The sequence below is a fragment of the Rousettus aegyptiacus genome, unplaced genomic scaffold (genome assembly GCF_014176215.1).
Source record: "Rousettus aegyptiacus isolate mRouAeg1 unplaced genomic scaffold, mRouAeg1.p scaffold_m13_p_12, whole genome shotgun sequence".
Taxonomy (NCBI): domain Eukaryota; kingdom Metazoa; phylum Chordata; class Mammalia; order Chiroptera; family Pteropodidae; genus Rousettus; species Rousettus aegyptiacus.
In genome coordinates, this window is record NW_023416287.1 from 93415719 (window position 1) to 93440931 (window position 25213).

A 25213-nucleotide genomic window follows, 5' to 3' on the forward strand; every position below is an offset into this window, starting at 1 on the left:
CTCCTGCGCTTGCTTCCGCCTCCCGTCATGAGTTTCAGATCTCTGTTCTTTTCTAATGTATGTATTTAACATTGCACATTAACATACACTTTTAACCTATCTCATTCTTTAAAATTAGAGCCTTAAAGGACACCGCACTGCTTCCCGCTCGGTGCAGGCACTTCGCAGCAAAGCCTTCGCCTTTCCTCCGGGCCTCCCGCGACATCGCTGTCACTGTGCATTCATCCATTTGTTATAATCCCCCGATACATTGTCACGATTATTGCTTTCAACAAACAATTAGCCTTGAGATTAATTTGCGGGAGGCTTGTGCATGTTTCTTTAGTGCGCTTCCTTCACACCACCTCCCTGCATTTCCTTCCTCCTTGCATAGTCCGATAGGAAGTCAGCTGTGATTCTCATCTCTGCTCCTTTAAAGGTAATTTTCTTATCTTTTCTTTTTTACTATTCTGACATTTTTCAAGACGTACTCTTGTCTTCGATTTACTGTAGTTTTAGTATGATCTATATTTATCCTGACTGGCCTCTTCTGAGCTACTCAGATCTGTGGTTTTGTGTCTGTCATTAATTTGGGAAAGTTCTGAGCCATAGTTACTTCAAATGTTTCTTCTGCTTTGTCCTCTCTCTTCTTTCTGGTATTCCAATCATGTGTATTTTACTCTTTTTTATAATATCCCGTAATGTAAAATTTTTCCATTCCGTTTTTCTTTTTTTTATTTGTATTTGCATTTGGGGAGGTTCTCCCTACCTATATTCAAATTTACTGATTCTGTCCTCAGGTGCACCTTCTGGTGAGCCTGTCAAAATTTTTTTCTCTTACAGTATTATTTTGATTGCTAACATTTCCTCGTGATTATCTATTAGAGTCCTAAAATTATTTTTGAAAATAGTCATCTCTGAGTTTTTATCTTGTAAAGTTGACACACACCTTAATGTGATTTAAAATGGCAGGAATGGTTTGTAGCTATTCAAACTTCTATTCATAGTCATTATTGGCATTCTCTTTATGTATCTTTTCATATCCAAAATATTTTGTTCTTTTCTCTGATTTCACATAAGCAAGGCCCACCGACTGCTGTATGATTAAATCTCAATTGTCCTGCAACTTTGTTCGATAGCTTTGACCTCGGCAAAAGCCCAATATTACAGTTCAAGGATCTTTGGCACCAAATCTTTGGTGTACTCATCTCTGAATGTGTTTCGATTGGGTAACTTCACACGGTACGGAACTCAAAGCTGGTGAGCTTGTTTGTCACAAGGGGTGGGGCAGGCAGAGTCGGAGGATGCCTGACAGCAGCCGGAGCGCCTGGGCGTGGACCGGGCTCCCCCAGCACCTCGCATGGAACTCTGTGGAGTGCACCACAGCCTCTCCCGTTCCAGAAAATTCTTGAGCTCGTAAGACTTCTTGAGGCTCTTGTTCCTACCTACAGCACAGGCTGGCAGGGATCAGGCTGGCCCAGCGGACATGCACAGCACCCTCTGGCCTGGGCAGCTACCTCCCTGGCCCCGAAGGCCCCCAAAGAACATGCTTTGCTGACTTTAAGTCTCCGGTTGGTCATTTTCATCTTTCTAAAAATATGCCATCATCGATGCCAAGAGAGGAGAGTGCAGATAAATTTGTTCAGTCTTTAAATTGTGAAAAAAAAAAGATTAAATCCCCAGTAAAATGAATTTTCAGACTTATAGTCTTTTTTCTGTAACAAATTATTTATGCACAATTAAAGAAGGACAGATTCACAGAATTGCTTGAATATTGGTTATTTTTGTTTGAATGATTTTAACTATTTATAAGTTTGGCCCTAACATATAAATAATTATATTAGCTATTTATATATAAATAATTATTTTAATGGTTTAGCTATTATTTAATTATCTTCTTATAGTAGTCTTTTTTCCTACTATTTCTCCTTATTCACACAATGCAAAGTACGTATCATCTGTTTTTCACAATTTTTTATTTCATTTTTACACATATGGGTTTATTGTGTTCACAGTAATAAGCTGTTTTTAAAAACTGAAAACATTTTACTAATTACTGAAAGAGGGAAATAAATACAGTACCAAGAAAATGTCATTTAAAATATTACATCTGTTTTCTATTTTTAAACCTTCATTACCTCCGATTCAACCCTCTCATTACAACTCACACTGCATATTAATTGTTGAACCAGATTTGTCAGAAACCGTCTTTTCTATAAAATTGCCCAAAAGATGGTTCCAAAAAAGGCTTGTACAACAGATGACCGCGATGCCGCCATCCGGGCAGATGCCCTGGATGACACACATTGCCCACATCACACACTCTTTCTCTCTAATCCATGGAATTCACCCTCATCTTTTGAATGTCTGTTTATAACACATTTTTTCTGGGATAATGAGATACAACAGACTTCTGCAGCCCTAAGACGATATTTGCACTTGTAATGATAATAGCCCAACAGACTCGATTTGATATTTGGGGATAAAAGCAAAGTTTCAAGCCTGAAAAAAGAAACAACATTTTTACGGTCGTTTGCCTTTTTAAAATTATTCATGTGTGATTTAGAAGACACATTTTTCCTAAATCCACACTGAGAAAGGAAGGGTTAGAAATTATCATTGTAAACGGTGGTAGAACCCAGAATCTTGGGTTAACATATATTAGAAACATGTATCAATAGTATGAGTTAGACAAACAAACATGTATCAATAATATGAGAGATTAGTGCTCAACATCCCCATCATGTAACAAAACGTAACAGAATGTAACAAAAATCTTCAGAGCCTCACACCTTGAGAAATGTAATAGAATATATAATATAACATACCATACCATAACATAACATAAAACAGGTATAATGTAACACAATGTAACCATCCAAAATTTGAGATAACAGAATGTCGAATGTGAGGTTGTGTGTTTAATCTCTAACTTTTATGGCAAATCAATTTCATTTTACTATGTTTCATAGTTTGTTTTCTTAATTTTCTAAAATCCTTTCTTGCAATAAAGAATCATTTGTTTCGATTTTCATGATATTCTTTATTTTATTTTCATTAACTTGAATTCACATAAAATTAAATTTTATCTTTTCCTAAAACACCTATAGTATTGTCTTATTTTCATATAAGTATCAGCATCCATCTTTCTACCTAAGTCTACACATAGAATGATATTTGAAATAATATTCACTAATGTTGATGAAGGTTATCTCTCATTATAATTTTATGCATTTAATTATATGTCTATGCCCTATTTGAATTGTTTATAAGCATATTCATGCATAATTTCTGCAAAAGCAATAGAATGGTTTTTCTTAAGAAAACAAGAGAAGACTGGAAACAATTATATAAATATGTAAACAATAGTTAATTCTAGATGGTAGAGGTTGGATGATTGTTATTTTCTTATTAATTTTTTACAATCTTTAATTTTAAAAAGTAAACAAAAAAACTACCGAGTATTCAGGCCCGTCAAGCCGACGTGGCCCTTTGATTGTGCCCTGCTCTGCAGCTGGTGGGTGTGATTTGAACCCAGAGCCCAGCAGAGACCAGAATCACTGCCAGAGAGAAGCCAAGCCTGGCGCCCTCACTCCTAGCCCTATCCAGGTGCAGCCGATTAGATTGATAGTTCAGAAGCTTCTGGATTCTGAGGCCAATTCTGGTCATAAACACGGCTCATAAAGGGAGCTCCCTGCGGAAGTCAGCGCGTCGTTAAGGTCCGCTGTCCTGCCCAGATCTGGTTTCAGGCCTGGATGCTTTAAACCCGGGTTTTGACTCATCATCCCGTTCCCCTTTGAGAAGACTGGTTTCGCGCCAGGCCAGACACTGGATGAACAAAGCGGGTGTCTGTGCTCACGGTCCTCACGGGGTCCCGGCTCTGGCGGCCCTGCAGGTGGGCTCTGGCCTGCTCAGACACCGACGGTGCCATTGGGCCTGGTACCTGCTGGATCCAGCACCGCCTCCAGGTGGTAGAGCTCAGCAGCCTGACGTGTTTGCGCTTGGACGTGGCGTTGTTCTCTGGTTCCTGTTGGGACTGAGATGGCTTTGCTGCTCCTGCCTCAGCCGTGATTCTCAGGGAGCTTAGCGCCGGGACGTCTCTGGGAGGGAGCTGGAAAGCTGAGGGGTGGCACCGGCCAGACCCGCCAGGATGCAGTCCGAGGGTGGCGGTGACTGACAGCATCACGCGGACAGCGCCACGTGTGACCCAGGAGAGGTCGTTAGGAAGCGGGATACACGCGACGAGGCAGAGCTGGTCTAGGGGAGCCCGAAGGCCGGCTCCGTGTCGCTTCTGGGCCGTCTCGCCCAGGTTAGGTGAGACCCCTGTTCCGTGTCTCAGGCACCCTTTGGTTCACGCACCCTTTGGTTCACGCTGCTGGCCACGACCGACATTTTAAAACATTCATCTCCTGTTATGTGTCCTTAATGTGAGGACTTAGCCAATTTCACGTGTCGCCTGGTCACCAGAGTCCTACGCCGCCAGTACAGATACCGTTCGTTAGAAATACGTTGAATCACAGGGCAAAAGGTGAATTAATGAAAATTATAACTGACACCTCACGAAAGTTCTAAGATGACGGTTTAGGAAATGCCACACTCCTGTAAGCAGGGAAGAAGGAAGCCGAGAGAACGAGGCAGCATGGCCCCTCCCCCCCACCGCCCCACCTCTCTACCCCCTGCGCCCCCGATGGGCTCATCCGGATCTCGGCGATTTTAAACTGCCGACCATCAGAGGCCTTCCCCTTAAGATATGTAATCAGCGCCCAACCAACTCTCTGCAGACATGTATTTTGGGAGCAGCGGCGCCTAAAATTGTGCCTCTTTGCCGGGCGCATGGAGAGGAGGCTTCAGCGTCAGCAGGAAGGTGGTGAGAAGCGCGAAACCTCGCGGGCGACCGCAGACTCACAGAGCCAGGACCGCAGTGGGACCCGTCTCCAGGCGGTCCGGGCGGTGGTGGCCTTTGAGAAACATGGCCTCGGCCACCACATCTGGGGTGGCCCGTCAAGCCCCTTGGTTGTAAGGACTTTGTTCCCCATCCTGGGCCATGCCTGGCACTTAGTGGTCCTTCTGTAGATATCGCTGGGGTGAATGATGCATCGTAGGTACTGGAATGTTGGGGTCCCTCACACAGCACTGGGGTGATGTGTTCTGTCCTCCCAGATGGCTCAGTGTTAAACACAAAGATGCAGAAGAAAACTTAGCTGCCGGGCAGGTGAACCCTGGTGGGGCCAAGTGACTTTGCAGCTGGCAGCAGGGAGCTGGCCTGCCTGCTTGACAGAGTCCTGGGCTATCACAGCAAAGGGGCGCCACGAACGGGGTGTCTCAGAACGAGAGACATCGCTCTCACGCCGGATGCACGGACCGAGGCGCCGGCAGGGCCTGCTCACCCCGAGGGCTGAGGCGCCCGCCACCTCTGGCCTTCGGGGCCCCACTGGAGTCGCTGTCCTGGGCTGTGGCTGCAGCATGCCAGCGTCCCCGCCTGTCCTCACGCGGCCCCCTCCCCCCAGCACGTCCATCCGGGGCTAGTCCTCTGTGAACACGCTGATCACTGAGGCAGGGCCAGGGCGCACGCATCTCACCTGCAAGGCCACATCCCCGGGGAAGGTCGCATCTGACGCCCTGGGAGCCGGACTCGGGAGCGGGCGGTGGCGGAGTTGGGGGGGGGAGGTGGGCGCCCCTCGCACCTGGACCGTGCGCCGCCCTGGCCGTGCCCTGCGCGGTGCTGCGGCCTGGGGCGCGGGCGCGCGCGGTGCACGCAGACACAGGCCCGGAGCGAGGCCCGCGGGCGCGCAGCCTGTTGCGTTCGCGGCCGGCGGGAGCGTCCTCTGCCTTGCCCAGGGCCACAGGTCTGCGACGCCAGTCGCGTCTCTGCACGGTGAGCGGCACAGACCACACTCACGCGCCCTGCAGAGCCCGCGGCGTCTGTTGATGCTTCTGCCCCGTCCCCCGCCCCCGCTGCGGACAGACCCCTCGGTGCCGCCGCTGCGCGCATGCGGATCCTCCGGGAAGCCTCGCGGCCCGCGCGCCGCTGCGGCGCTGCGTGTCCTGGGCCGTGCGCGTCGGCGGCTGCGTGGGCCTCGCTGCCCGGCCTCACGGAGCCTTTTCCCACGGCGAGTCGGGTAGATATTATAGGTGAGGCAAATGTATTTTACAGACTTTAAAACCAGGCAGCGGAACAAGAAATAAGATTTATGCCCAATTCCATCTTTCGGCCAAGCCTCGGCTGTCCTTCCCCATAAGGATCCTGCATTCTGCACGGATTCTGATGCAAATGGGCTCGTTTTGTCGTTAAATCAGGTGCAGGGAGAACACCCCGCCCCAACAGGGCACCGTGGGATGAGGAGGGGGCCGTGGCCAGCGGGGAGCCCCGAGAGGCCTCGGCCACCAGCCAACGCGCGAGCGTTTTTTTGACAGAGTTCCACCCTGTGAATGGAGTCAACCAAGTGGGGAGTGAAAAATTTATTTTCTGACAGGGGCGTCAGCACAATCATCAGGAGTCGATGACAACAAATCCATAGCTGGGTGGAAACCTGACGGGGCGGAAAGCCGGGGCCGCGGAGGCCGGTCCCGCCTGCCCGCCGCCCGCCCACCGCGCGGCGCGATGCCCCCGCCGTCCCCGGCCCAGCTGCGCCGCGGCCGCGCGTCTTCCCTCCTTTCCTGGGCTCGCACGAGAAACCCGACACGGCAGGAACAATGACGCGGTGTCAGTGAACCACAGAAATTACCGCTGCCTTCTCTGCAGAGCGGGCAGCGGCGGCGCGCGGGGCCCCGGAACCGGCCTGGCGCTGGGTGCCCGGGCGCACCCCTGCAACCCGCCGCCGCGCCGGCCGCGGTGGCGCATGCGGCCACCTGCCCTTTGCGGCGAGCACTGCCGGCTCCCGCGGCTCGCAGCGGCTGCGCGCGGCTGTCTGGAGCCACCAAAGACCAAAGCAGCCCCGTTTGAGACAAGGAGCCTCACGAGAATGAAGACGCTTTAACGCCGCTCGCTGTTCGCACGCTAACTGCACTCTGCGGACCCGAGCGCGAGGGCCCCATTTGCAGCACAGCATGGCGCAGGCGAGCTCCTCAACTGTAAAATGAAGCCGCGAGAGCACAGCGTGAGAGTGTATTAGCAACAGTTAGATCAGGGGGGCCTCAGCAAGCCGCGCACACGCGCAAGTGGGGAAATAATGTCTGTACAAATTGTTTTTGGTACATTAAGTACCTTTCACAGCCAAAATTAAAAAGAGGAGGAGAAGGAGGCACGAAACAGAAACGCGGCGGAGACCCAGAGCGGCGCGCGGGCGGCAGCCCGGCCGGTGCTCCCGCGAAGTAATTTCATGCAGAAATTTTTTATTGAAATGGTTTCTCTAGTTGACAGACGTAGTGTACGATGACAAATGACGATGTGCCGGGCGGCTTGTCAGCCTGTGCTGGGGGAAATCTCACGCACGGTCCCTCACAATATTAATAAGTGCGCGTCTCCTCCGACAGGAGGTGTTTCTAGCTCGTGAGCACAGCGGCCGGGCCGAGCCGGGTTCGCACACGCCGCCGAGCCCGCAGCTCCTCGCCGGCTCCGCCGCGCTGACAAGGAAACAGGGTTATGAAAAATGGCCCGAGTGCGCGCGGCCTGGCGAGCCGGAGGGACCGGCGCGTGTTACGGAAGCCTATGAATGTGATAAAAGAAAAACCGTAACCTCATTAGTGTCCCAAGGAAGACTGTCGCTTTTGAAAGGTGTCCAGGTCAGAGACGATCAGCTGTAGCCCAGGGTCGTACATTGGACGCAATGCGCCAGCTCAGCCGCCCGGACACAGCAGGGCTCGCCTCGCCCGGACGCCACTGCCACCCGGCTCCGGCGGTCGGTCCGGGCCATCGTGGGTCACCGTGACCTGCCTGCATGACCATAGGCAAGGGCGTCGGGCATTTGCCTCCGTGGGTTGTGGAACCCGGTGTCGCCCGTGACACATACATTTAAACAGAAACTGTCTTGGATCTATACACACGGTGGCAGAATCTCCCTAAGAAACATTCCAGTTTTGATGTGAGGCCAACGTGCGGTTTTCGCAGAGCTACAAGGTGAAAGTCAAGGTCAGCGTCCGCTGTGTGAAGATCAGGAAGGGACAGAGCAGCTGGGCAGTGGGAGGAAGACGCGGGTCCCCGCCTGGGAGTGGGTGAGGTTGGCGCAGAGTCCGCCGGCTCCCGTCGGCCGCCAGGAAACGAAGTCTGCACTCGGCTGTGACACCGAGTGGCCAGCAGGGCGGACCCAGCTGGGGCCCCGGCTCCCTCACGCTGCCACGTTAGCACCGGACCCGCCGTCTCCGGGGCCCAGGCCGGCTTCAGAATCGGGGGACGGGACATACCTTTCTGTGGATAAAGACACACAAGCCCCGTCACGTCTTTGCTGTCCAGTCATTGGTGGGGACATTTGCAACGTTCTCTCTCACACAGAACGGAAGCGTGGTCCTGGCATCGCTGGTGACCCCAGGCTGATGGGCTGCGATGCATGAGCACGGTGTTGCTAGCTGGAGACACACCTGTGCCCAGCAGGTCTGCACGTGGCCCTCGTGCCCTCCGCCCACCCCGAAGTCAGAGGCCGGGGCGCAGAGCCTCGCAGGACCTCACATGCACAGTGACCCCGGGCGGGAAACTCGGCTGCGACTGCTCATGGTGGGCGCCAGGGAGCAGCAGGCAACAGCTGAGCCAACCCCAAAGCCGACCAGGAAGGGGCACCCAGACGTGGGGACCAAACACTGCCCGTCTCCGTGGGGCACAGCCGGCCAGGACGCTGGAAGAACGAAGGGGAGTCTGCCCACCCATGGTCTTCTGCATCAGAATTTGCAAACATTTTAGGAAAAAATATCACCCACTCACAATAATTTAGCAACTCAGCCTAAGCCCTGAATTAACCAAAATACGTAAAGGCAACTAACTCATCACAGCTTCTCCCAGCTGAGTCGCCGCTCCGAACACATGCTTACATGAACCCAGTCGGAACATGCCCCCAAATATGATGAAATCTTAATATGAGATTTCTGAGTCCGTAAAGATGTCTTTTTTGATAAACAACAAGAAACGAAAGTCTGTTTGGAAAGACTATGGGATAAACATCAAGGCCGAAAAGAGCAGCGAGGCCAGGGTCTGCAGGAGCGGCCGGCCGGCCAGCGGCGCCGCTTGTGGCCCTGACGGCGCGCGGGCCCGTGACGCTTCTGTGATGAATCTTCCGTACATTCTCAAGGCGTTATTTTTAGCAGAGACACACGGGGTGGGGGAAGCACTGTTGAATCTTTGCTACAAAGGAGCTCCGAAATCGCCCACTTCGAAGACTCTCTCCTGCAGAAGCTGACATTTTCCCGTTTTTAGTTTTAACTATAATTACTAATTTTCTGATCTAACCTTGAAAGGAATCTGAAAACAATAGAAAAGGAGTTTGATGTGAACTGAAGTCCTTTTTAGAAGAGAGAGATTATTTTCCAAGGCTCCATGGCTCCGAGTGTCAGTCTTTCAAATACAACACTCTCATCTCAAACGTGGCTGCCACAGGCAGGATAATTCATCCAAGACGGAACTTTCTTAAAAAATTCTTAAGATGTTACTTAACAATGAACCTTCATGAAGGCCGTCACTGTGAGTGGATTCTGATGAGAAAGTTGGTAGCTTCTCGTGCCTTTTGTGTTTGTGCATGAGGATTTCAAAATACATTTCTCCCACATTAACTAACCTCAGCATCTGCAACTTTATCTTACTGTTGATATAAAATGGGAAATATCTTATTAACACATGGAAAATCAATAGGTTGACAAATAGCATCTTTTAATCCAAATAATGCTCAATTAAATCCATGCTCATATCAATAGTGTATTCTATAGAAACAAATAGTTTATTTTTAGAAATCATATTGACCAACTGACCAGTTAGCACATCGGCTTTATCTGCCTTGAGGATTCTTATTTTTCATGTATTTATTATGGATGAGTCTATGTTCCTTGGGCACAGAGAATCTCAAATGTGTGTTTGGAAGAGGCAGCACATAAAAAAGAATTTTTTAGAAATGGAATAAAAAAATAAAAAATAAAATTTGTCCTGTCTACATTATTTCTGATGAGGATTATTCCTTTGATATCAGCCCTCAAATTTTGCAGGTACTGAACATTTCATGCTCTGTCCTTATAAAAGCACGGATAAATCACTCGTAAGCAGAGGAATGAAACAGCCGCCCAGAGGAGCGTGAACTAACGTCTTGAACGCAGCTGCTCCGGGGCACAGCGATGCAGATGCGTGTGTGCGGTGGGCATCTCTGTGTGCGAGCGTCTGCTCGACCGCAAATCGCTTTAAAGAGGAGAATTTTACAGTGTCAATAAATTACGAAAAATGTTAACAGGAATCAATGTGTTTCTTAATGCAAGAACATTTATAAAACATATTGATATTTAAATGATTAGAATCTGTATTTTTAAAATTATATTATCTATTGTAATGTATCTATAATAGAAATGCATATGATTTCTGTCAGTTTTCTGGGATTTAAAAGTATTATGTCTTGTCAAAGTGCAATAGCTTATTTTCTAACTGGGCTAAGTCTGAGATTTAAAACAGGCACGATCATTTCAAATACCGCGCTTGTATTTTCAAGAGCAGAACAAAACAGGAGTCCCGGTCATTTTGAGAAGCTGCGAGAGTCCTCCCGCGCGCTTTAAACCCGCAAACGCGCCTCTCTGTCCACAAGTGTTCCAGCGCTTTAACGTTGCTTTTATTTACCATGACCCCAAAGCCAGGACGACTTCAGGCAACGGTCACCCTTCCATGGCGCAGTTCCTCAGGATCTCGACCACGTCCGCTCTGTCCGATGATGACATCGGGCCACGTGAACCAGCGCGTGGGACCCCAAGCAGCTGTTTTCAGTTCTGTGTGACAGTGGACGCGGAGCTGCGACGTCCCACAAGAACACACCTGTCGGCTCCTTACGAGCCCTCACGTAGCCCGGCTCTTTGGTCTGCAAACTGAGGCTCAAGAAACGCATTCGCAGAGATCCGGCTCATGGCTTTTGCTGGGTGTGGACAGCGGCTTTCTGAGGGCGAGACCAGCAGGGACCCTTCCTCACCGAGCCTGCAGCGCCTCCCAGGCCCTGGAGCGGGTGGGGGGAAGGGGGTGGGAGTGGAGGGGACCAGAGGCGGGCGCCCTCAGGGTCGCTCACACAGCCAGGGAGGGCTGTCCACGTGATGCCAGGCCGTGGTGGCCGTGATCCGGCTCCTGGAAGTGGGTCCTTTTCCCCTCTTAGCTAGACACTTAAGGCCAAAGTAGAGAAAGCTGCAAAGGCAGATTTGTGAATTTCTGGAAAATGTATCGGCCTTGGCAGGTCGGCCTACAGAGACTCTCCACCGCTGGGTTCCAAGGTTAACACTTTCCAAGTTCACGTGGAATCGTCTAGTTCCTCCATTGAAAACGGAGGCCCCAGCGTGGAGACCCTCTGCAGTCACTGGCAGACAAACCCGTCCCAGCCTGGGGTCTGGCTGGGAAGAGCTCTGGGTCCCCGCTGTGACCTCGAGGGAGCCCCTCCCGCACCTGGGGGCTGCTCACCCAGGGCCAGGGCGGGTCTGGCGGCGAGCAGACTGGCTGGGGGGCCCTGTGGGCCCCTACCTGCGGGGTGGGACCCTCGGGCAGCTTGCTAACCCACAGTGGCCCCGCACACTCTGCGCGCGTCGGCTGCGACGTTACTAAACTGGATTATTTCAAAGGCACTGCATTAGATGTTGGCGGGTGTCAGCGCCTTGTCCCCTACCTTTGCTCACCCAACAGCCTGTGCGCGTCTCCTGGGTCTAACCGATGCCGCCGCGCGCGACCCGCGGGTCGCGCGCGGCGAGACGTGCGCGGAAGTGGCCATGCTGCCTCCTGGCCGCTGTGGCGGCGCCGCGGCCGCTCTGCACGCCCGGCCCGCGCCCCGGGGCGCTTAACCCCGGGCACCCGCCTCCGCCTCCAAATCTCGGGTCTAAAGGTGTACTAGGTGGGTCGGTGTTGAATTTTTGCTTTGCGGCAAGAATTTCAAATGCCCGGTCTTTCTCAAATCCCCCCAGGGCGGTGTCACGTGGCTGCAGTCAGCTTTGTGACCCCGAAATAGTCTCCTTGGGCGCGGTGCTGGGGGAAGCGTGGCGCGTGCGCGGGGCGTCTCAGACCCTCGCACCCTATGCTGTTCGCGGGCTAAGTTCTCTCCGTTCACGCGCTCTGACCACCTGCAAAGTGGGGGGTCGCGAGGCTCCACCTAGCGACGCATTGCGTGGCCCCCCGCGTGGTGGGGGCAGGGCCGCAGCGCTCCGCCTGGCCGCAGGCGGCGACCTCGGGCCTGCGCTTTCGGCCGGGCTCCCAGCTTCCAAGGTCCTGTGTACAAAGCACCTCCTCGTTGCTTTAACGCAGATGACTTCTTTTTTTAAGTCGTTGTTAATTTAACTCCCGTCGGTAATGAGATCCTGCCTCCTATGCAAGCCTGGGGACAGAGGGAGGGGTCGGGACTTCGATGGAAGCACAGCTTTTCCTAGGGACATGGGGACCTGCCCCACCAGGTGACCCTGCATCAGAGCTCGGCTGCTGGGTGCTCCCCTCCCCTCCCCTCCCGTCCACCGTGAGTTAGTGAGACTTCGTCTGTGTCCCCACTCATCCCTGGCTCCACAGACATCCAGACTTCCAGAACAGACTCTGCCTGGGCCCCCCGGTGAGAAGTCCGCATCCCAAGGGCTTCGCTCATTCCCACCGTAGCGAAACAGCACGAAATCACAGTCAAAAGGAAAAGTGAAATCTGGCCACTTACAATATTAATCGTAACGATGAAGCATCTCCTGAAAAGGGCCGTTGTCTGCCATTTGGGCAAGTGCAGAAGACGCACTGACGTGGATTTTAAAATCCTTGAAACGCGGTGCGGAACTGGCGGCACGTGCCAAACACTCGGGCTTTGCAACCGCAGAGCAGCGTCCGTCGGCCCTGGGCACACGGGGCTCCACCCGTGCACCCCACCTGGGGCGCCGCCGCAAAGCGCCGCAGCCCCGTCCCAGGGACCTTGCAGGGGACAGGAGGAGGCAGGATTTCAACGGTCTGAGGCACGTGGCCTTTCCCTCGCGCATTCCTTTGGGCTCTCTTCCCCAGTTCCCCCAAATGCCGATTGGTGACCAGAAGCTAAACGAGGCAGCAGCGAGGAGAGCCTGGCAGGAGGAGACGGAGTTACCACCCTGCCGACAGCCACCATCATGACCGTGACTACGTCTTTAAAGCTTCAGTTTTACCATTTTTTGTTCTTCTGGAAATAATGGCTCGTAGTAGATTTAATGTCTTCCCCATCAAAAAAAAATATATATATAGAAGAGAAAAACGGAAACAGAAGGAAAGCTATAACCCCATCCACAATGCGACACACAGTCACTGACGTTGGATCCAGAGATGGCCCGAGGCCGGCGACCGCAGGACAGCTTGCCAAAGGGCTGGTGTGGCACCGGGCAGAGCAGTGAGCCCGCCAGGGCAGGGACGGCCGGCCGGGACGGCCAGCAGCGATGGCCAGCAGGGACGGCCAGCTGGGACAGCCAGCCGGGACGGCCAGCAGCAACGGCCAGCAGGGACGGCCAGCCAGGATGGCCAGCACGCGCTGTCTGCAGGGCGGGCCGCCAGGATACTCTTTCCACCCAAATGAAGCTCGTAGAAGTCTTCACACTCTTGCTACTGATTTCCAAGTTCCGTGCTTCCTCCCCGGTGACCATCGTCACAGCTTTTAGATGTCCCTCCCGTCTGGAGGAAACGCAGAATGCATCTGCCTTAGACCCAGTTCCAAACAGGCAGCCCCTCCCTGGAGACCCAGCCCCTGGCCGTCACACCGCTGTCGAGGCTCCGGTCAGGGGCTGCGACAGCCCTCCGGGCAGGGTCTCCTGCGTGGTACCAGGATGCTGAAATAGCAGCATTGGACACATTTAAAACTTGCTGTTTGTGCAATCACTAAAAACTGCGCCATTAGCTGGATTTTCAGTCTGCATGAGTGCAGATCATTAAGTGTTATTACAGTATTAATTATTAGAAATGTCCTGTACTGCCCAAATTAAATTGGGACAGCCAACGACCTGAGAGTCCTAATACCACGGACGATTTCCCCGGAGCTCTGACTCACCGGGTAAGGTGTCTGTCTGCCCACGCCACCCATCGTCTTGCCCAGTGCCAGCCGAGGGTCCCAGAAGAAAAATCAGATATTAATCTTTCTTATGGCAACTTTGCCACAGAAACTCTCAGAAAAAAAGGGAGACGAGGAACGGATGTTGACGCCTAAGTGACAACCAGCGCCTGAACGCGGAGAGTGGGCGGGTTATAATCCAGTTTTAACGGGGGTGCACCTGGCCACGGCGGCGATTCACGGAACTTCTGCCTCTCGTGTTCTCTGCCGAAACGATCATCAAGGAAAGTGAAATGGGCGTCAATATTTAAGGCCAACTCATTCAAAATCGGGTGAATGTTTTTAAAACACCTTCTACTAAAGACCACCTGGCTGCTCCCCAGTCATCACCATCACAGCCACTGGATCTTAAAACGGCGCGCGGACCTGCCGCCCGCGCTGTTCCAGCCGCCGGCCGGGACAGCGTGGAAGCCCAGAACCCGCAGGCTGCGCCCCAGCCCCGCCACCGCCCAGGGAGCCCTCTTGGCCCTCCGCCTTCCCGGCAGCCCTTGCGAGGCCGGAGGCCACCTCCTCCCAGGTAGCGGTCCCTGGTGACGGCTCAGCCACCCACGCACGTGCGCCCAGCAGGTGACCCATTTCCACTGGAGCTGGTCTGCGGCCCTTTGAACGTCTTCGCTGAAAAGGACACCCAGGGAAAAAGTGTTTTTTAACAGTAAGGGCAGATATTTTCATAAGACATCGATTAGCAATGTGTAGAAATCACTCAGTCGAATGCAATAATTTGACTCTGACTTAAATGTGTGAATGTGCACGTTGCCACGCCCTCCACGCGGAGGCTCCCCTGGGGTGGCAGGGGGGACCTGGCGGGGGCGGGGAGGGGGGGGCGGGGGGGGGGGGGGGATGGAGCGACAGGTTTCTGAGGCGACACCAGCCCCGCCTCACACGGGGCTGCCAGGCATCTGCCTCACCATCTTCTCTCATCTGTAAAATAGTCTAAGCATCAAATAAGAAAACATGTATCAAAGATCCCATTTTATACTGCTCTTTGATAAATGTTGGGTTTTTTATTCCCCTCCTGCCCTTTCTCTTCTTAAAAGTGAAATTCGAGTCCAAGGTGAACTCATTTGTCAGTTTAATGGAGGTGGAAGTAATTGGCTACAATTTCTAGCTTCTTTCCACCAACGAGATCATCCCAGTTGAACACTCGGATGTTTAAAGGTATCCCTTAGATTGGATTTTTAAACTTTTATTGTTATTCACAAACTTTAACACACTTGCAAAGCTAGTTTTCCAAGCTTAACATAAAATATATAAAAATCGCTTAAAATATTAATATTAATTAGTGTTAAATTACTACATAGCTCCAGCTGGTGATCATTTAACTATCCAAGTCAGAAAAGGCTGGGCGGGATGCTGGGGGTGGGGAAGAGAGGGGGACAGAGGGGGACACGGAGAGGGGAGGACAGGCCCCAGGGCTGGTGGGGGGCATCTGGGAGATCCCAGCGGAGTCTTCTGTCTGACCTGAGAGTGACCAGTGCTTGACCCCAGGAGGCACTGGGCTGATCCTCCAGGACACCTGTGCTCTTACGGAGCCCGCTGGGCCAGGCGCCCAGGTACCCTGGGCACTAAGGCCACCTCTACCTCCGGTTCTGGGCTGAGGGTGACCAGCAGCCGACAAGTGCGGGCCGCCCACCCGTCAGTCTGGCCTTGTCTGCGGGCTGCCTCAAGGCCGCACATCAGGACTACCGTCGTGCAGGGGACGTGCCGGGCTCGGGGACCGCGGTCTCACTAGCCTCGTCACCATCTGTAGCCCGGCAGCCGGACACACTTCCTGCAGCGTTTAAAAGTATTTCTTGATCAGGGGGAAATTTTGTGTTAATATTTTCACTCCAATGTCTTCACTCTCGTCCCTCCAGCAAATCCAAACTTTTTTACACATTTACCGCGTCCCTGGGTTCTTCGGCTGCAGATTTCCAGACAAGAGCCAGAGCCAGTCTGCTGGGAGCCTCAGGCCCCGAGTGCTGCCTCCTCCTCGCGGGCAGCTCAGCGAGGTGCGGAGCGCAGCCCACACGGGCCGTTTAGATGCAAACGCCGTTAAGTGCTGTCTGCTCCTTTCTGCTTTTTCAAAAAATGGAGAAGAAATTAAACATAAAAACTGGTTAAGGCAGAGTTAAGATTACAAATTTAAGCACAAAAAAGTCAGTAAATGCAAATGCCGATGTTCTAATTGTAACATTAGCTCCAACACATTTCACATCCTGGCTGCATTGACTGTATGGTTAAAAGGCCTAATTAGAGACTCATGCTATTACCGGCGATATGGATGAACACTTGTTATGAGCCCATCTATTTCTTACAGCTTTACACCTTCAAGGAGTAAGCGCCTTGAAAGTAGGGAGCTTCGTTTAATTCACAGTGTGCGTGTCGATCCAACACAAATAAAAAAAACTCCGGGAAAACCCTCGCTGTGGCCAGGACTGGCGCAGTAGCACATTCGGCGACAGGAAGCCAGCGCCGAGCGGCAACGCCGGCTCATCCCTAAGGCGCCGGGTCTGTGCCCCGGCCGTCACTTACCAGACTCACTTCCATTCATTCAAAAATCTTTTCCAGAATAATTTTGCTTTCAGTTTTAACTTGTTTTTTTTGAGTTATTTCTTTATTTTAGAATGTATTGGGGAAAAAATTTAGAGCGCCAGTAATGGAATTAGAAAAATAAATAGAATTAGAAAAAATACGTCTGTGGTCCCACAGCCGAGAAAACCGCGCACTTTCTGTCCTTACTTTTCCTTCCTGTCCTCGTAAATAACGTGCATGGTTTTGCATAGTTGGAAAACAATAGTACAAATGTGTAGACGTTCGGCCTGCGTTGAGAGCTGCATGCGCATGCTTATTGTGGCGCGCCGTCCCGGGCCCAGCTGCTGCTCCGCCACTGCCCGTTTAACAGATACTTTAAACGGTGCCGCAGTGGACATCCTCTGCACCGCCACTCTGCGACAGATTTTTCCTGAGGTCTTTTTTGTGTGTTTAATACAGTCTCTGAGACTACTCAGGACCTCACTGTTTCTTCAGAGTAACAAGTAAGTGGAAAGTACATTTCTAGGGCAGTAATAATTACAGTAATAATTTACACGATAAGTGATCCATTTGAACAAAAGTTCCAAAATCCGAGAAGACACGTATGTATAGCTGTCATCATTTTTCAGATAGACTAGAATATCCTCTACTTGTTTATGATTCGTAATAGTTGATATACTAAAAATTTATGAAAAATTTGTTACAAATATGACAAAAACATAAAATTAGCAACTCCGATGATAAACACAATTAAATGAAGCAAAAAATAATAGCAAATAAAACATCTAAAAAATGTTCATTCTAACAAATAGTGAAAAATTGACAGCTAAAAAAATTAAGATAATGTTTTTTGCCCATCACATTCAAAAATAATCTAATACTTAATGAGTAGGGTTTAAGAAAACAGGCTTTTAAATTATTATGCATAAGCCAGTGATTCACTAGGTCTTTCTATAATAGACAGATAGATGATGATGATGATGACGATGATAGATAGTCAATAGATGATAAATGATAGATTTTTAAAAAATAGATGATGATAGATAATGATAGATGATAGATGAGAGACTAACGTGCCTGATGAGTGTAAAATGAAAAGTACACTTCAGAGATAATAACATAAATTATTTATGTTCTCGCGGAAAGTCATAAAGCATTGAAAACATATTTAGGACAGTTCTTAACGACGTGAGACAATGCTGGTTATATAACACTAATTGAAAAGAGTAGAGTGTAAGTAAAGATAAGTTTGCACAGGAAAAAACTAAAAGGAAAATTTTCAAATGGTAACTGTAGATATGTCATTCTAATGTAATTATAGATTTTTTTATATTTGTCACTTTTATGGAGTTTTTATATTTTCTAGAATTCTGCTTACCTGCCCTCTGCTGGGTCCACTGCGGTATCGTATCTCTGTCCTGGGTGACTGAGTCACCTCTGCGTCTCTGTCCTGGGTGACGGAGCCACCTCTGCGTCTCTGTCCTGGGTGACTGAGCCACCTCTGCGTCTCTGTCCTGGGTGACTGAGCCGCCTCTGCGTCTCTGTCCTGGGTGACGGAGCCGCCTCTGCGTCTCTGTCCTGGGTGACGGAGCCGCCTCTGCGTCTCTGTCCTGGGTGACTGAGCCGCCCCTGCTTGCCTCCTGCGGGCTTGTCCCCACCCCGCATCAGTCCCTGGCTTGGCACCAGACTGCTCTTTCGAGAACACGCGTGGGCCCACGGCGCGTCCCCACACCGCCTACTTCTGCTAGATGTGAAAACAGCATAATGTCACCACAGCAGCAGGGGCCAGAGTCCCCGGCAGAAGCTTCAGGCGCCCAAGGCCCCACCTGTCAGTCCACCCAGCTCTGTCCGCTGCCTGAGGTGTCCCAACCCCTTTGCTTCCTGGAACCCTGCACGTCCCGCCTCCCCGGGTGGGGGTCCTGCAGACCCCAGCTGAACTGGGACAAGCACAGAGGCCTCACCTCATGCCCCAGGTGGGCCAAACCTGAGACCCTCTCCTGCTGAAGGTCCCCGGTCCCGACCCTCTCCTCCCAGGGGTCAGGGACATGGTGGCCTAGGTTTCAGCACACTGTTTACTAACCAGATTCCAAGGTCCAGGGACTGTGGAAGGACCAGTTAAGGTCACAGTCACTTTCACATGACTGGGCCCCATGGTGCTGTCCAACCCAAGAGGATGCCCAGCACCATGACCTCAGACATGCATGGAGGGACACCTCTGAGGACAGACCTCGTCATCGGAGAGAGAAAATAATTAGGTGAGACTTGCGGGCGGCGTCAGAGGACAGCAGGGGACCCCCACGGTGGGACTGGGCTCCCACAGCCGGGGCTCAAACCCCGGCGCGTCCTCCCCTCTCGGAGCCTCCGCTCCTCCTCCAAGGGCACCAGGCCACCGCAGGCCGCAGGCCGCAGTCTGGATGGGCGAGGCCCCGGCGCTGCCTCCACTCCCTGGACCCGGTCGTCCCCATGGCAACCAGCGGGCTTTCCCATTGCGGGGCAGACGACGCGCTGCGCTCATGACCTGCTTCTGTGTGATCCCGCTAACTTGTCCCCACGGGAAAGAGTGCAGCCTCTAAGAATAGATACACTTGCTTCACTTCTGAAGAGTTACATGCGATTCTGAGTGACAACCCGCGGAACCCGTCTGTACGCAAACCGTTCGGAAGTTCACCTGGTGTCAGGAAACGCTCAGTGCGCTCGGAGGTAAGAATGAGCGAGACACCGGGTGTGAGCTGGAGACGCGCTCCGCTGAGGGCGGGCTCCCGGGGGACGCGCACGCCAGCCGGCACGGGTCACAGCCACTCGCCGCCGCGGGGGGCGGAGGGGGGCGCACTGGCTGGGTCCCCGCTGGCACGGGTCCCCACAAGAGAGAGAACGCCGCCGATGGCAGTCATCGTCCTGAAGTGACCCTTGAGTCTTGATACTGGTCGCAGCTATGAAACCACGTCACTTACCCCAGAGCTAAGACACGGACACGTGTGCGTGCCTGTGACGATGGCGAGAGCGCGGTTATGCGTCCGACGCATGCGCAAGCATCGGCGCACCTGCCTCACGCCCTCCGCGGCTGCACGCGTGGCTTCGTGCGCACGTCCACACGTGTCTGCCCGCGTGCGGGGCCCTGGGCCCGGCGGCAAGGACCAGCTCCGCGAGCGCCGGCATTTGCTGACTTCTGTGATATTGTCTCCACATAACCTAGAAGAAAAAGAAAAGAATGAAAAAGGAACACATTGCGGTCCCAGGGAAGAAACAAGTCCCCTGCAGCACACGCGTGCGGCTCCGCGGGTCGGGAAGAGCCACGGCAGGCCGCGGCGCTTCGGAAAGGCCCTTCTTACTCCCCTCCTGTCAGGCCCGGCTCCCAGCGGCGGTGAAATATCATCATGGGTTGCTGAGCGGCCCGCCGATGTCACGCCGGGGTCCACGCGGGCGGGAGGGCCCCAATGAGTTGTGGCGTTTTGGTTGGGGGTCGTGTTCAATCACCGAGCCCGCTTATGACGGATCAATGAACAGGAACTCATTAGAGGCCGACCAAAACTTGCCACCAGGGCCGGCGCCCACTCAGGTGCATGAAGGCTAAATTATATATCGCCCGCACTGTTGTTTCATTTCAGAAAACTGCAGAAGTCCAGGCAACATTTTGTCAGTAAAAAACAATAAAGAATATGAAAAGCCCATCTCCAGAGGACATTGGACATCGCAAAACAACCTACAGCTATTATCGGATATATCAAAACTGACAAGAAAAACTTTGGCTGCTGATTGAGCCATATCTCACGGGGACAGCACGGCTCCTCCGCTCTCGCCCTGGGTCGGGGCCGCTCACCCCGGAGGACCCGGCAGGGAGAGGAGCCGCTTAATTGAATCGGCGGCATTTGGGTGCTGGGAAAAAATGGTGACATTGCAAAACCGGTCGTCAGGTTTTCAGGAGCAGAGACGCTGGGCCGCGCGGCCTGAGGCAGGAGAGAGGTAGACTTGGCCCCCGGGCCTGTGGGAAACCGGGCGGGCTCCGCGGCTCCGCGGCTCGGCGGCTCCTGGCCGCGCTCTTCACCGGCCCTCACCTCCCAAGAAACTTGACGGACTGATACACGCAGTGGCTCCGATGTCGTCAAAGGGGCCAGTTTGTCTTGAAAACAGGGCAATGGCTCCTGCGCCTCCTCGCTCACGCTTGGCTCGTACCCCCGCGGCAGGAAGTCTGCCCGCTTTCCTATCGCCTCGGGTCGCTCTGGTACCGCAGCAGGAACCGCGTGTGCAGAAATGGTAGCCAGATTGGCCGGGGAAGCGACAACCCGGAGCTTCGCTTCTCCTGCGCTGCTCACGCGGAGGACACGAGCACGCGGCGCGGAGCAGGGGGCAGACCACGCCCAGGAGCGGCCGCCGGCGCGGCGCCGGAGCCCCGGGCTCCGCTCGGCGCCCCAGGCGGCCCCCGCGCCCCAGGCGGCCCCCGCACGCCCCAAGTGGTCCCCGCACCCCAGGTGGCCCCGCGCGCCCTGCTGCTGCACACCTGTGTCCCGCGCCCGGGCTGCGTTTACAGCATACGGGTCGCGGCTCTGGGAGACATCTAGGGCACTTCCTGGCACCCCGCCAGCAGGGCCACAGCGCCCCTTGAAAGCGACAAGCTTTCCTAACACCCCACGTCATGGGCGTAATCGATCCAGAAGAAAGGGTGCCCTACGCTGCCGTGATGGACACACGGCCACGGTGACAGGACTTCACCGGCCTGCGCCGTGAGTGCCTCCCCAAGGGCGCGCAAGGTCACCTGACCAGTCGACTCATAAGCCAACCCTGTTTAGCAGTCTTCCACTTTTCGGAAACTCTATGCTGTTGCATTGATAAAAAACGGAAGTTTTCAACGACTTCTAAAAGCCGAAACGATTTCCGCTTCATACGCTTTCATCAAAGGCTCCCGCCCGCGCTCCCCGAATCTGCTCCCAGTTTTCCAAGCACAGCACCGTCTTCCCCCCGCCCCCGGCCCCCGTCTCACTGGTGACAAAGTCTCCCGAGGTGTCAGGACCGGTTCAGTCTTCATTTTCTCTGACCACGCAGAGAGACACCCTCGGAGGATGAAGACCCCCCCAGTCCAGGGGTCAGAGAGAAGCAGGTCCGGGCGCTGGCGCTTTCCTCCTTGCCCCGCCCTTCCGGTGACCTCGAGGAGCAGGCGGTGCCGCCAGTCCGCTGCTGTCACCCTGCACGCCCCGCATGCGGCGCGTGTCTCCTTGTTTTGTTTTTAGATTTATGGAGCATTTATTTTCATGTTTTAAAATAATGAAAACCTCAGGAAGACATTCGGGGGGGAGGGTGGCTCATCCAACATAGAAATGGATTCCCTGTTCAAACGTTTCTGAAACCTGCGTGGCACCGGTCTCGGGCAGCGGCGGCGTCCGGCAGCACAGTGTCCCCAGCAGAGCGCGTGTGAAGGCCGCCTGCACGCGGCAGCATGCCTGTGTCCCCACGGAAGCCGCGCCCCCGCAGGGCGCCGCCTCCGCTCCCGCCCCCGCCTCGCGCGTTGGCGCCCGGCGGCCTCCAGGGACCTCCCTGCAAGTCGCCTGGTGCTTGCGCGTGTCGAGGCGGTGCAGTGACTGACGGTCTCGTCTCAGGCTTTCTGCGAGTCGGCGGGCAGCTCTGTGAGCACGGACGAGGACGCGGCGGCCGCTCGCCGGCGCCGGGTGGCTGATATCACAGGCGGGCGGCGGATGAAGGCAGAGTGACATCGCACTCGATATGCGGCCGGTCGGCAGCGGAAAATCATTCCATGTCACCGCCTATGGGAGTGTTTTATGACTGCCATGCGAATTCAGTGGTGCGATGTCACGGCCAGGTGGCTGGGCCCAACACTCTGCATTTGTAAAGAAAAGCGAACCCAGCCCACGGAGCCCCCAGCAAGGGGCCGGTGACCGCGAGACCCCCACAGAAGTGAGGAGAAATGGCCTCGACGGTCCGCATCTTGTTCTTAGAACAGGTGGGACCGGACCCGCCAGCCGGACTTGGGTCGTGGTCCTCCCACGCATGTCTGCCCCACGAGGAAGACACAGTGTGCTCAGCTCGCGAGTTTGGGGGACAGGAATCCCTTGTATTCTGAAACATGGCATCCACAGTATCGAAAAGGACAAGTCAACGAGTAATCGCAGATGTCACATATTAACATATCAGCGTGAGCATCCACGTGGTCCCCGTGGGAGCAGACCACGTATAGGGGGAGCAGGGTAACTTTGTTTCCCATTACAGTCTGCACCGGCTCACCTACCACGGCATGGATGCGATGAGGTTAAACAGTACCTAATTGATTTTAACGCACAAAACTTTTGGTTTTAAATGCATAACACTTTCATTGTGGACCCACATTAATTTTTTAAATAAAAGTAAGTCAACAAGTTGTTTTCAGTAGGAAGCCACTTTTAATCTCTTCTGCGAAATCTAAATCATTTAAACAAATAAAAAATATGAAACCCTTTTTCTTTTTCTGGTACCACTTGAAATTCATTCTCTATTCTCCCTCTCTTTCAACGCCAACACACATGCACACGTACACACAATATGTATTTTTTTAATAAAAAGAAATCAGTAGTCATTAGCTACATGAATTCAACGAGGAAATGTAAAACTGACAGCTCTTATTATCACCCAAGGCGAAATGACGTAGACCTGCATTTGCTCATCTGCTTAACTTAACATATCAAGTAGAGTGTCAAATGCAAGGACGGGCAGATCATTTCAGAGAGCTGTTATTACATGGCATTCGAAATCATACGCTATGTTCTGCAACACTCAGAGGGAGATAAAAATGAAAAATGAGGTTAATGAAAAGTTACTGCCTTACCCAAGACTGCAGAATCAGGCACTTTACATGAAAATAAAATCTTTTTAGAACACTAAAGCTTACGGAAAATAATAATTTCAGAGTGAATTGCCCTAATGGAACCCTCCCGATCGCATGTCCGTGAATAGTTTTCCCAGCTGAGGCAGAGGCTGCTGTTAGGGCCACACGTGGCTGCCGGCCCTGGCATCAGGAGTTGCTCTCACGATGGCTGTCACCGAGCAAGGTGGCACCGCCGACAAGCCGGACCCAAATCCCGTTCCAGCACCAGAACGAGGCGAGTGGTCCTTTCCCATTGTCCTCGGCGCTCAGCGTCCCACAGCGCGGGGTGGCCGTTCCGTAGCGCCCCGCTGACCGCCGTTTGCCGGCGTGAAGCCGGGAGCCCCCCGGGGATGGACGAGCCCCGCCTCGCGGGGGCGCGCCCCCCCCTCACGTGATGGATGTGTCGCCTCCCCATCTCCTCGCGCTCCCGGCTCAGGACGAAACGCAAAGGTGAAGCCTCTCCGGACTTATTCACTGGAACTCGACCTTGCACCGCGGTCTGCGACGTGTGTTCCCTGCCGTGGGAGTTGTCCACGCCCTCCGAGCCCTCCCAGTGAGCCCCACGGAACGTCTGTGTCTTCCTGGAACCTTCTGCCTCGGACTTTTAATGCCCCCTTAATCAGCTTGCCTTTCAAGCCTGATTGTACCCCACTTCTGCAAAGAAGCCCTTTTAACCCTAAACCCTTCATCTTCAGAGACTCCTCCTCGCTCACAGAAGGAGCCCGAGGTCCTGAGCTGGGCGCTCACTGCTCTGCGGCCCCAGTTCCGTTTCTCTCAGAATATGGCCGCATTCAGGTCCGCTCCCAGTCTCCCACGTGCACCCCTGTCCCGTGGGCTCCCTGAGCCCCGTGAACACCTGTCTCATCCTATGACAACAAAAAGGGGTCGCACTTAAGCGCCAGCATCTTAATGGGTCGCGTCCCCTTTCCGCTCTGCCTCTCCATTAGCGGAGATCTTATCCGCAGCCCGCCTGGTCCCGGTGCCGGCAGCGTCCTCCCGAGCTCACCGGGGCAGCCCCGCATTCACCTGGCAGACACTCTCCTGCGTCTCAGCGCCAGACGCTGCGGCCCGGGTGAGTGGCTCTCCGTTGGACGCTGCTGTCCGGTGCCAGGGTGCAGTGCCAGCTGCCACCCGCCGGAGCCTCAGAGGGTGGGTGTTGCTCTCCCGGAGCCACCACGCTCTGAGTGGCACCTGATGGACACGGCACACCGTGGGGACTTCCGTGGGCCGTGCGGAGCAGGTGGGGTGAGGAGGGCACGGGAAACCGGAGGGTCGAGGAGAGCGGGGCACGGGCTGGCAGCGGACACGCCGGAGCCGGCGGAGGACGGGGCCCGCGTGCCGTCCCTCGCGGGCGGGACCGGATCCCGGCGCCTCTGCCCCGCGGCGCGGCCCCGGGCGGCGCGTCCGCCTGCGCTGTGACCCGGCTGTGAGCGCCTGACTGGTCCGGGAGTCGCCCGCGTGTTCTCCCTTTCCCACTCGCTTTCGCTCCAGCTTCCGCGGCTTGAGTGCGCCTGAGTTTTGCGCAGCGTTACGGAGTCTAATCTACATGCAAGAACATTCGCTAATTTAAAGTGCAGAATTGTGAGTTTGGGCAGGCGGGAACAGCCGCGTGGCCGCCACCCCGTCACAGCGCAGTACTTCCGTCCGCACGCCGCCCCCGACGGCCCCGCGCCCCGCAGTCCGCCCTCCGCCCCTCGCT